Source organism: Pleurodeles waltl, chromosome 5 (assembly GCF_031143425.1).
Source record: "Pleurodeles waltl isolate 20211129_DDA chromosome 5, aPleWal1.hap1.20221129, whole genome shotgun sequence".
Classification (NCBI taxonomy): Eukaryota; Metazoa; Chordata; class Amphibia; order Caudata; family Salamandridae; genus Pleurodeles; species Pleurodeles waltl.
In genome coordinates this window covers 1,254,123,886-1,254,137,059 of record NC_090444.1, presented here as the reverse complement: position 1 = coordinate 1,254,137,059, position 13,174 = coordinate 1,254,123,886, and the positions used below count along the sequence as shown (strand labels likewise).

General features: G+C 48.2%; 1 protein-coding gene across 1 annotated transcript in view; it reads left to right on the top strand.

The window, feature by feature from the left end:
- Window positions 1-13,174, top strand: part of MDN1 (midasin AAA ATPase 1) — a 1,740,009-nt gene that overhangs the window by 679,630 nt on the left and 1,047,205 nt on the right. The window lies entirely within an intron of this gene.

Below are 13,174 nucleotides of genomic sequence, written 5' to 3'. Positions count from 1 at the left end.
ACCAATCTTAAATTCCTACCAAGGATGGTCTTCCATTTCCACCTTGTATGGAAATACCTCTTTTGTATGGTCACCCCTAAAGTTTTGGACTGACCTTGCTGGTTTTTCAACTCTGAGTGCACTGTGGCCTTCTAACCAAACCTCCGTGCCAGTGCCCTGACCTTAAAGTGTGTATGTTTGATTGGCCTATGCCCAATTGGCACACTCTTAACGTACTCATAAATCCCTATTAAATGGTACCCAAGGTCCCCAGAGCCTTTAGGTTAGAGGTTCACCCCAGGGACTGCAGCCCTGATTGTGCCAGTTTGGATATGACAAAGGTAAAACATAGCAAAGGAGAAAGGACTGTGCTTGCTGTGTCCTGCTTGTGGAGCAGTAGACTCCTGAGCCCAACCAAAGCAAGAGTCTCCAAGATACAGTTGACCTCATGTTTGCAGCACAGGGCTAAAACAATAGAAGCCAGCAGGGGTGGGTTGGCAGTCTAGATCTTCATATCGCTGCTGCTTGCCATCGTTAATCAACTGGGACCTGGATTCAAAGCTCATAAATTGCTCCCCAGAATATGTTATCACTGAAGGAAGAGATTCCACTGTGACTGTGATATGAGACGACTGGATGGCCAGTGACAAGTGGACTTCTTCCAGGCACAAGAGGACTTTGAGGGACAATAGCCTTTGTGGTCAGGACCGCCTCACTAAACCGGTGGGCTGAGGAGGAGCTGCAGAAAGTCCCCCATCGACTGCATTGCATAGAAAGCATCTGTAGGAAGTTGTCTCTGTATATACTACCTCAAAGTAAGAGATAGTGTGCACAGAGTCCAAGGGTTCCCCTTAGAGGTTGATAGTGGCAACATTAGATGATACCAATGCTCTGTTTTGTGGTAGTGTGGTCGAGTAGTAGGCTTATCAGAGGGTAGTGTTAAGCATTTGTTGTACACACTTAGGCAATAAATGAGAACACACACTCAAAGACATAACTCCAGGCCAATAGGTTTTTATATAGAAAAATATTATTTTCTTAATTTATTTTAGAACCACAAGATAAGTGCATAAATTGTAAGGTACTTCACACAGGTAAGTATGGAACTTTTGAATTTAAACAGTAATGTACACAGTTTTGGCAAAAAGTGCAATAAGCTATTTTTAAAGTGGACACTGCAACAATCAACAGTTCCTGGGGTAGGTAAGTATCGGTTAGTTTCTCTGGTAAGTAAAACACTTACAAGTATTGTCTCCTGGGCATAGACAGCCCACCGTTGGGGGTTCAAGGCTACCCCAAACACCCAGCACCAGCAACACAGGGCCGGTCAGGTGCAGAGGTCAAAGTAGGGCCCAAATAACATAGGCGCCTATGTAGCACAGGGATGCTCCGGTTCCAACCTGCTGGCAGGTAAGTACCTGCGTCCTCATGGAGCAGACCAGGGAGGTTTTGTAGAGCACTGGGGGTGGGGTCCCAAGCAGGCACACAATACACCCTCAGCGGCACAGGGGTGGCCAGGTGCAATGTGTGAAAAAGATGTCTGGTTTTGTATTTGTAAAGAAATGGCTCCCTGTTGCAGTTACCCCCCACTTTTTGCCTGATACTGATGCTGACTTGACTGAGAAGTGTGCTGGGACCCTGCTAACCAGGCCCCAGCACCAGTGTTCTTTCACCTAAAATGTACCATTGTATCCACAATTGGCAGACCCTGGCATCCAGATAAGTCCCTTGTAACTGGTACTTCTAGTACCAAGGGCCCTGATGCCAAGGAAGGTCTCTAAGGGCTGCAGCATGTCTTATGCCACCCTGGAGACCTCTCACTCAGCACAGACACACTGCTTGCCAGCTTGTGTGTGCTAGTGAGAACAAAACGAGTAAGTCGACATGGCACTCCCCTCAGGGTGCCATGCCAGCCTCTCACTGCCTATGCAAGTATAGGTCAGTCACCCCTCTAGCAGGCCTTACAGCCCTAAGGCAGGGTGCACTATACCATAGGTGAGGGTACCAGTGCATGAGCATGGTACCCCTACAGTGTCTAAACAAAACCTTAGACATTGTAAGTGCAGGGTAGCCATAAGAGTATATGGTCTGGGAGTTTGTCAAACACGAACTCCACAGCACCATAATGGCTACACTGAAAACTGGGAAGTTTGGTATCAAACTTCTCAGCACAATAAATGCACACTGATGCCAGTGTACATTTTATTGCAAAATACACCCCAGAGGGCACCTTAGAGGTGCCCCCTGAAACTTAACCGACTGTCTGTGTAGGCTGACTAGTTCCAGCAGCCTGCCACACTAGAGACATGTTGCTGGCCCCATGGGGAGAGTGCCTTTGTCACTCTGAGGCCAGTAACAAAGCCTGCACTGGGTGGAGATGCTAACACCTCCCCCAGGCAGGAGCTGTAACACCTGGCGGTGAGCCTCAAAGGCTCACCCCTTTGTCACAGCCCAGCAGGGCACTCCAGCTTAGTGGAGTTGCCCGCCCCCTCCGGCCACGGCCCCCACTTTTGGCGGCAAGGCTGGAGGGAACAAAGAAAGCAACAAGGAGGAGTCACTGGCCAGTCAGGACAGCCCCTAAGGTGTCCTGAGCTGAGGTGACTCTGACTTTTAGAAATCCTCCATCTTGCAGATGGAGGATTCCCCCAATAGGGTTAGGATTGTGACCCCCTCCCCTTGGGAGGAGGCACAAAGAGGGTGTACCCACCCTCAGGGCTAGTAGCCATTGGCTACTAACCCCCCAGACCTAAACACGCCCTTAAATTTAGTATTTAAGGGCTACCCTGAACCCTAGAAAATTAGATTCCTGCAAACTACAAGAAGAAGGACTGCCTAGCTGAAACCCCTGCAGAGGAAGACCAGAAGACGACAACTGCCTTGGCTCCAGAAACTCACCGGCCTGTCTCCTGCCTTCCAAAGAACTCTGCTCCAGCGACGCCTTCCAAGGGACCAGCGACCTCTGAATCCTCTGAGGACTGCCCTGCTTCGAAACAGACAAGAAACTCCCGAGGACAGCGGACCTGCTCCAAAAAGACTGCAACTTTGTCTCAAGAAGCAGCTTTAAAGAACCCTGCAACTCCCCGCAAGAAGCGTGAGACTTGCAACACTGCACCCGGCGACCCCGACTCGGCTGGTGGAGAACCAACACCTCAGGGAGGACCCCCGGACTACTCTACGACTGTGAGTAACAAAACCTGTCCCCTCTGAGCCCCACAGCGCCGCCTGCAGAGGGAATCCCGAGGCTTCTTCTGACCGCGACTCTCTGAAACCTAAGTCCCGACGCCTGGAAAAGACCCTGCACCCGCAGCCCCCAGGACCCGAAGGACCGGACTTTCACTGGAGAAGTGACCCCCAGGAGTCCCTCTCCCTTGCCCAAGTGGAGGTTTCCCCGAGGAAGCCCCCCCTTGCCTGCCTGCAGCGCTGAAGAGATCCGTTGATCTCTCATAGACTAACATTGCAAACCCGACGCTTGTTTCTACACTGCACCCGGCCGCCCCCGCGCTGCTGAGGGTGAAATTTCTGTGTGGGCTTGTGTCCCCCCCGGTGCCCTACAAAAACCCCCTGGTCTGCCCTCCGAAGACGCGGGTACTTACCTGCAAGCAGACCGGAACCGGGGCACCCCCTTCTCTCCATTCTAGCCTATGCGTTTTGGGCACCACTTTGAACTCTGCACCTGACCGGCCCTGAGCTGCTGGTGTGGTGACTTTGGGGTTGCTCTGAACCCCCAACGGTGGGCTACCTTGGACCAAGAACTGAACCCTGTAAGTGTCTTACTTACCTGGTAAAACTAACAAAAACTTACCTCCCCCAGGAACTGTGAAAATTGCACTGTGTCCACTTTTAAAGTAGCTATTTGTCAATAACTTGAAAAGTATACATGCAATTGAAATGATTCAAAGTTCCTAATGTACTTACCTGCAATACCTTTCAAACAAGATATTACATGTTAAATTTGAACCTGTGGTTCTTAAAATAAACTAAGAAAAGATATTTTTCTATAACAAAACCTATTGGCTGGATTTGTCTCTGAGTGTGTGTACCTCATTTATTGTCTATGTGTATGTACAACAAATGCTTAACACTACTCCTTGGATAAGCCTACTGCTCGACCACACTACCACGAAATAGAGCATTAGTATTATCTCTTTTTACCACTATTTTACCTCTAAGGGGAACCCTTGGACTCTGTGCATGCTATTCCTTACTTTGAAATAGCACATACAGAGCCAACTTCCTACAGTATTGAAATCAATTGAGGTACTCAGGGTCACTCTGGCGATGCAGGCAGGGCACAGGGGGACTTCTCGGGCCAGCCACCGACTCGGCTAGGATGAGGGTCGCCTGCTAGTCACTCCTGCACTGGTGGTTGGTTCCTTTCGGTCCTAGGGGGTGCCGGTGCAGTGCTCCTTCCAGGTGTTGGGTTCCCTTGTTACCAGGCAGTCACGTTCAGGGGGAGCCTCTGGATCCTCTCTGCAGGTGTCACTGTGGGGCTGCAGGGGGATCGACTCAGGATGTCCACATCATTGGAGTTGCCTGGGGGTCCTCTCTGCGGTGCTGGTCCTTCTAGACATGAGCTGAGGCGTTGGGTGCCGAGTGTGAAGACTCAAGCTTTCGGTGTGTGGCTGGAGTCTTCTTTAAGGATGGTTTCTTTGTTGTAGTTTTGGACAGAGCTGCAGTCCTCAGGAGTTTCTTGATCCTTCAGGTGCAGGTCAGTCCTCTGAGTCCTCAGAGGTCGCTGGTCCCGCTGGATGTGTCGCTGTGCAGGTTCTCTGAGTCTGGAGACAGGCCGGTAGAACTGGGGCCAAGTCAGTTGTGTCTCCGTCGTCTCTGCAGGACTTTCAAGTTAGCAGTCCTCCTTTCTTCAGGTTGCAGGAATTAGGTTTCAGGGTTGCCCCTAAATACTCAATTTAGGGGTGTCTTTAGGCCAATGGCTACTGTCCTGGAGGGTGGCTTCACCCTCTTTGACTCCTCCCTGTGGTGAGGGGGGCACATCCCTAATCCTAGTAGGGGGAATACTCCAAAACAAGATGGAGGATTTCCTAAGGCAGGGGTCACCTCAGATCAGGACACCTTAGGGGCTGTCCTGACTGGTGGGTGACTCCTTGTTTTTCTCATCATCTCCTCCGGACTTGCTACCAAAAGTGGGAGCTGTGTCCCGCGGGGCGGGTATCTCCACTAGCTGGAGTGCCCTGTAGCGCTTTAACACCAGGCTTAAGCCTTTGAGGCTCACCGCCTGGTGTTACAGTTCCTGCTGGGGAAGGTGTGAAGCACCTCCACCCAGGACAGGCTTTGTTTCTGGCCACAGAGTGACAAAGGCACTCACCCCATGTGGCCAGGAACCCATCTGGATGTGGCAGCCTGGCAGAAACTAGTCAGCCTAGCACTAGTAGTTGGGCTGGTATTCAGGGGGCATCTCTAAGATGCCTTCTGTGTGGATTTCTCAATAAATCCCAGAATGGCATCAGTGTGGATCTATTGTGCTGATAAGTTTGATACCAAACTTCCCAGTATTCAGTGTAGCCGTTATGGAACTGGGGAGTTTGTGTTTGACAAACTCCCAGACACACATACTCTTCATGGCTACCCTTCACCTACAACGTCTAAGATTTGGCTTAGACACTGTAGGGGCATAGTGCTCATGCAGCTTTGCCCTCACCTGTGGTATAGTGCACCCTGCCTTAGTGCTGTAAGGCCTGCTAGAGGGGTGACTTACCTATGCCACAGGCAGTGTGAGGTTGGCCTGGCACTCTGAGTGGAGTGCCATGTCGACTTAGTCTTTTTCTCCCCACCAACACACACAAGCTGTGAGGCAGTGTGCATGTGCCGAGTGAGGGGTCCCCAGGGTGGCATAATACAAGCTGCAGCTCTTGGAGACCTTCCCTGGTCACATGGCCCTTGGTACCAGGGGTACCATTTACAAGAGACTTATATTTGTTCCAGAGTTGTGCCAATTGTGGAGACAAAGGTACAGTTAAGGCAAAGAACACCTGACGCTGGGGCCTGGTTAGCCGGGTCCCAGCACACCTTCATCATAACTAGCATTAAAAAAAGGCAAAAAATTAGGGGGTAACTGCCATCAGGGGCATTTTCCTACAATGAGGTTTCACAACCACTCCATATGATACAGCCCATTTCTTCTCACATCTTAAATAAACAATCACACTCCCAATCTTCTCTGCTGTCTGACTAGGTGTAGTTCAACACTTGACATTGAGCACACTTGAGGTAGGACCAAGTCCTTCCACAAAGTGTACAGCTTTTTGTTGCTATTTCCACAGTCTTATAGGTCGTACAATTTCTAAGGCAGATATCACCAGGTTGGAGAGCGGGGGGGGGGGGTATTTTATTGGGGTGGTCTCCAAACCTATGGCCATATCCAGCCCAGTTCAAGATTTTATCTGGCCTGTAGTAACTTGAAATATTCTAGTCTCTCTAAGCTCTAAAGCTATTTATAGAATGACGTGTTAACCCCAAGATTTGATGCAGCTGGAAAGCTGGCACTTCTGTTGCTTTATTACATGAAACAAAATCTTCGGTGCAGTATGCTGACATCCGAGTCTATCACCATCTACTGGACAAACCATTATTATGTATTGTTTGAGTTTCTGTAAAGTCGAGCATAGCCGTGTGCAAGTGCCGCTCTTCTCCACGTGTTGTAATCTATTCTGTGGGCTTTAAACCATGCCCATCTCACGCCCATCACTTTCAGTAGCTCCTGTGCCAGCCTTTCAAAAAATCCCTTTGTTGTTGGTAAATGCCTTGATGACTGACCCTGTTACATGGAGATTGGCGAGATACATGTGTAGTGCACTATTTTTCTTTTGCTTTGCCGCTGCCTGACTGTATGTCTCTTCCTCTTCTTTGTCTTTGGGCGTCTTTCTGTTTCTTGGCAACGTCTGTGGGGGTCTTTTTTTAAGTTTGATGTAGCACAAACTCTATTTAAAGGTATTATAGCGCTTTACATGAGCACCGGTTACATTACAAAAGAACTTATTCAGTTTTGGTAGGAAGGGGAGATCAATTGATTTGCGTAGAATCGCAGGATGTTGAGCCTCCGCATAATCTTGAACCGTGTTGCCCAGCTCCAAAGTCTGCGGGTCTGGCCCTTATGCCACATCCTCTCCCCTAGGGTTCTTTGTCTTGTGTGCATTGGGGCTGTCTGAGAATAACTCTTATTTTTTTTTTTTAAACATATTATTTTTATTTAATATTTTTTTAATAAATATATAGCGCTTGTATAGGAAAGTACCATCTTGCCTGGCATGTTACCCCCATATTTCACTGTATATATGTTGTTTTAGTGTATGTGTCACTGGGACCCTGCCAGCCAGGGCCCCAGTGCTCATAAGTGTGCCCTGTATGTGTTCCCTGTGTGATGACTGTCTCACTGGGGCTCTGCTAACCAGAACCTCAGTGGTTATGCTCTCTCTGCTTTCCAAATTGTCACTAACAGGCTAGTGACCAATTTCACCAATTCACATGGGCATACTACAACACCCTTATAATTCCCTAGTATATGGTACTGGGGTACCCAGGGTATTGGGGTTCCAGGAGATCCCTACGGGCTGCAGCATTTCTTTTGCCACCCATAGGGAGCTCTGATAATTGTTACACAGGCCTGCCACTGCAGCCTGAGTGAAATAACGTCCACGTTATTTCACAGCCATTTACCACTGCACTTAAGTAACTTATAAGTCACCTATATGTCTAACCTTCACCTGGTGAAGGTTGGGTGCTAAGTTACTTAGTGTGTGGGCACTCCGGCACTAGCCAAGGTGCCCCCACGTCGTTCAGGGCAAATTCCCCGGACTTTGTGAGTGCGGGGACACCATTATACATGTGCACTAGACATAGGTCACTACCTATGTAGAGTGTCGCAATGGTAACTCCGAACATGGCCATGTAACATGTCTAAGATCATGGAATTGTCACCCCAATGCCATTCTGGCATTGGGGAGACAATTCCATGATACCCCGAGTCTCTAGCACAGACCCAGGTACTGCCAAACTGCCTTTCCCGGGTTTTCGCTGCTGACAACCCCTCAGACAGGTTTCTGCCCTCCTGGGGTCCAGCCAGGCCTGGCCCAGGAAGGCAGAACAAAGGACTTCCTCAGAGAGAGGGTGTTACACCCTCTCTCTTTGGAAAAAGGTGTCAGGGCTGGGGAGGAGTAGCCTCCCCCAGCCCCTGGAAATGCTTTGATGGGCACAGATGGTGCCCATCTCTGCATAAGCCAGTCTACACCAGTTCAGGGATCCCCCAGCCCTGCACTGGCGCGAAACTGGATAAAGGAAAGGGGAGTGACCACTCTCCTGACCTGCACCTCCCAGGGGAGGTGCCCAGAGCTCCTCCAGTGTGCTCCAGACCTCTGCCATCTTGGAAACAGAGGTGCTGCTGGCACACTGGACTGCTCTGAGTGGCCAGTGCCAGCAGGTGACGTCAGAGACTCCTTCTGATGGGCTCTTACCTGTTACTAGCCTATCCTCCTTCCTTGGTAGCCAAACCTCCTTTTCTGGCTATTTAGGGTCTCTGCTTTGGGGAATTCTTTAGATAACGAATGCAAGAGCTCATCAGAGTTCCTCTGCATCTCTCTCTTCACCTTCTGCCAAAGGATCGACCGCTGACTGCTCAGGACACCTGCAAATCTGCAACAAAGTCGCAAAGATGACTACTGCAACCTTGTATCGCGGATACTGCCACCTTCTCAACTGTTTTCCTGGTGGTGCATGCTCTGGGGGTAGCCTGCTTCCTTCTTGCACCAGGAGCTCTGAAGAAATCTCCCGTGGGTCGACGGAATCTTCCCCCTGCAACCGCAGGCAACAAAAGACTGCATCACTGGTCTTCTGGGTCCCCTCTCAGCACGACGAGCGTGGTCCCTGGAACTCAGCAACTCTGGCCAAATGACTCCCACAGTCCAGTAACTCTTCAGTCCAAGTTTGGTGGAGGTAAGTCCTTGCCTCCCCACGCTAGACTGCATTGCCGGGTACCGCATGATTTGCAGCTGCTCTGGCTCCTGTGCACTCTTCCAGGATTTCCTTTGTGCACAGCCAAGTCTGGGTCCCTGACACTCTAACCTGCAGTGCACAACCTTCGGAGTTGTCCTCTGGCGTCGTGGGACTCCCTTTTGTGTCTTCGGGTGGACTCCGGTTCACTCCTCTTCCAAGTGCCTGTTCCGGTACTTCTGCGGGTGCTGCCTGCTTCTGTGAGGGCTCCCTGACTTGGCTGGGCGCCCCCTCTGTCTCCTAATCCAAGTGGCGACATCCTGGTCCCTCCTGGGCCACAGCAGCATCCAAAAACCCTAACCACGTCCCTTGCAGCTAGCAAGGCTTGTTTGTGGTCTTTCTGCGTGGGAACACCTCTGCAAGCTTCTTCACGACGTGGGACATCCATCCTCCAAAGGGGAAGTTTCTAGCCCTGTTCGTTCTTGTAGAATCCACAGCTTCTACCATCCGGTGGCAGCTTCCTTGCACCCTCAGCTGGCATTTCCTGAGCATCTGCCCACTCTCGACTTTGTCACGACTCTTGGACTTGGTCCCCTTGTTCCACAGGTACTCTCGTCCGGAAATCCACTTGGTTGCATTGCTGGTGTTGGTCTTCCTTGCAGAATTCCCCTATCAAGACTTCTGTGTTCTCTGGGGAATATAGGTGCACTTTACACCTACTTTTCAGGGACTTGGGGTGGGCTATTTTTCTAACCCTTACTGTTTTCTTACAGTCCCAGCGACCCTCTACAAGCTCACATAGGTTTGGGGTCCCTTTGTGATTCGCATTCCACTTTTGGAGTATATGGTTTGTGTTGTCCCTATACCTATGTGCTCCTTTTGGAATCTACTGTAACTTTACATTGCTTGCATTACTTCCTTTTGCTATTACTGCATATTTTTGGTATTGTGTACATATATCTTGTGTATATTTGGCATCCTCATACTGAGGGTACTCACTGAGATACTTTTGGCATATTGTCATACAAATAAAGTACCTTTATTTTTAGTATATCTGTGTATTGTGTTTTCTTATGATATTGTGCATATGACACCAGTGGTATAGTAGGAGCTTTGCATGTCTCCTAGTTCAGCCTAAGCTGCTCTGCTATAGCTACCTTCTATCAGCCTAAGCTGCTAGAAACACCTCTTCTACACTAATAAGGGATAACTGGACCTGGTACAGAGTGTAAGTACCCCTTGGTACCCACTACAAGCCAGGCCAGCCTCCTACAGCTTGGTAATACAGGTCCTACCATTTCATAGCACCTCAAAGCAGGTGCCGTTCTTAGCAAAATCACTAATTCATTTGCATCGACCTTGCAGAGAGGAAGAGGTGAAAAAGCTATGTCAGAATTGTAATTTGTGACATTCTCGTTCTGTCAAGACCTCTGAAGTGGGTGCGTTAACCAGCTTACTTGAGTACACTAGGCAATAGCACTTGCTCTTGATAACTGCCAGGGGGTCAATAACCAAGCACATAGGTTAATTCTAGGCATATTATTGTGAAAGATGTCTCCAAAATGGTGGAAAAGGGGTTGTGACTCTAGACCGAGCTCTTCACGGCCTCAAGCTTGATAGTAAAAAAAAAAAATCTAGCCCTTGGATGTAAATTAGGCCTCTTCAAATAGTCCATTTAGTAGAGGCAGCCATTTACCTAACCCTGTAAAGAAGCTAACACAAGGGTGCCACAGTGAGAGGAGCAGCTTATCATAGTGCACAATAGTGGCGCAGACTCATCACTTCCTCCTCTCAGAATGCACTGGTGTCATGGCTTTGTGAGTCCCCTCACAACTACTGCAACCTTGCAGATGCCACTTCTGAAATATTGTCTAAAACCGTGCCGAATAGCATTGCTTCCTGTTTTATGAGGCACCACCCTCGGGACTCCTGTGAATAATATCACAGCCAGTCTGTAGGAATGAGGCGAAAACATTCCCAAGATGGCGGCCTTGTTGTGTCCTCTTTCCTGCAGTGACGGGCCTGGAAGGGTTGCTGTGGCACCTGGCAGAAATCCAGTAAACTCCAAATAAAAACACATAGGTAAAAGACATTGCCATTTACAGCGTCAAAGCGCTAACTCTCACAAATGCAAGACCTATTGCATTGCAAATGCTTGTTATTCCTCATTTGATACACAGTGAACTAATTCTGAGAAAGGGTACTGTGAGTGCCAGGGCCCATGAGAAATACCGTATTGGAAAATATGCTTTCACTGAAATGGCACTGAATGCACAGAACGGACTCCCAGAAGATACAGAGGTGATGAAACAGTAGGATTGTCCTCTCAGTCAATATATATTCTCTGTGCTCTTTACATCAGCTGCTCAAGTGATTTTATAATTAGATTCAGCATTATCTAGGTGCCGGGTTTGCCCCCTTTTTCATGCTGCACTATTATAGTGTCACCATGAGCCCATCTCCTCAGGCATATTGCACCAGCATTGTTGGAGCACATCATCACGTTATCTCTTCAATCTCATCACATAGACACTGTTGAATGAGTCACACTATACCAAGGTTTTACATCTGTTATCAACCAGAGCGGTCATTTCCCCTATTACAACAAACATTTTGAGGATGACCCTATTCGTAGGCCTTTTCCCACTGCTACCAGATAGGGTCAGATGAGAGAAGTTTCAAGTTGTGGCCAAAAGCTCTTCAGGTGTGACCTCTTAGGTGACTCTAGGACATGCAGTCTGCCTCTCAGCTTCTGGAGGTCAATATGGCATCTGGGATCTTTTTGTTAGAGTTGGAGACGGGTGCCTCAATAGAGGACTGCACAGCTGGTGAAGGGAATACTCTTAGGAGTTCTAATGGGATTCCCTGCTGAGGGGATTGACATCTCTGCTTTGGCAGGATTAAAGCGCCCCCATTGTTCCCTGATCTTGGTGTCGTAACGAGCTTGTAAATCCACAGTGTTGCCCTCATACAAAAATCTGTGTTTAGAGTTGGTGCCGCCGAGTTGCAGCCAAAGCTGTCAAGTCTCTAAAGATGGTGATGGATGGCCACCAAAAAGCAATGGCTACTTAAGAGAATGCTGGGGTGATGGAAGGGATAATACATGGCTTAATCCTGGCTGTTGTGCAGTGAAAGGGACCAGTAGCTGAACTCTCAGTGATATTGTTATTTTAACCCCTATTGGCATCTTTTTTTACAGCATGTAATAATCTTCTGGCATTTGCTTTGATAGATTCGATTTCCATGTTTTGTGCTTGTTTTTGTTTTTAAGTTTAGCTTTTTCCACCGTTGTTCTTGCTCAGTACTCTGTGCTGCTTTCATTCTCTTGAGTGCATGCAGGGTGAAACATCAGTGCAAGAGAGATCATAGAAAATAACCCAAGAAACCGAACACAACCCATGAGAGAGTCGCTTACAATGTGTTAACTCTTGCTGCTAGATCTTTCATCATTCATTTAAGATTTATTCAGTGATTTATAAAACTGATTTTTTTCGTTCCGCGAATATTTGTAAAATATAAGATATGGCCATCATGCTGAAAAGTGTGGTGACCCCTGCTTTAATGCATAGAAACCTGCTATCCTAAAGCTAAAATAATCCTACCTTCGTACCCCAGGTCACACTACACTTGCAAGCAGGGCAGCACTATGGATTTTCTTCTCAACATACCCGTAATGGACATCTGTATATCTGCCACATGGTTCAATCCACACGTTTTCACAAACCATTTTTGTGGGCATACTCTTGCAGCGAGCTGAAGTCAGTTAGACCTCTGCATTATCACTGGCTAGTCACAGCTTTTGGAAGTAGTGTTTAGATTCACATGCGCCCACGTTCCTCTTTGGAAGCCATGGTTTGCAACCGATATTTCAACCTTAATAATTGCATATACCATATCCAAGGCCACTGTTATATTGTACTTATTACTCCGTACCTACTCTGACACATTGTGTGAAAAACAATCGAAAAATAGAGTTGGTGCCCTTGGGTGTTCTTGACCGGAGGAGTCACCCAAACCTTCTGACTTGAAATATTTCTTCCAAGAAAAACAAATTGCGGCAGTCCGAACCCAACACTAGAATGCAGGAATATGCAGAGCATGTGAATTTACAGCACCACATGGAAAAACAGATGCTTACAGGGTGAGGGTAAGTAAATCCATCTTCAGCTCAGATGTTTTAATTAGACTAATACAGGACTGGTAGAAGATATTGAACTGTGAAAGTTCGGTACTCTGTTTTTAACTACAGACAAAG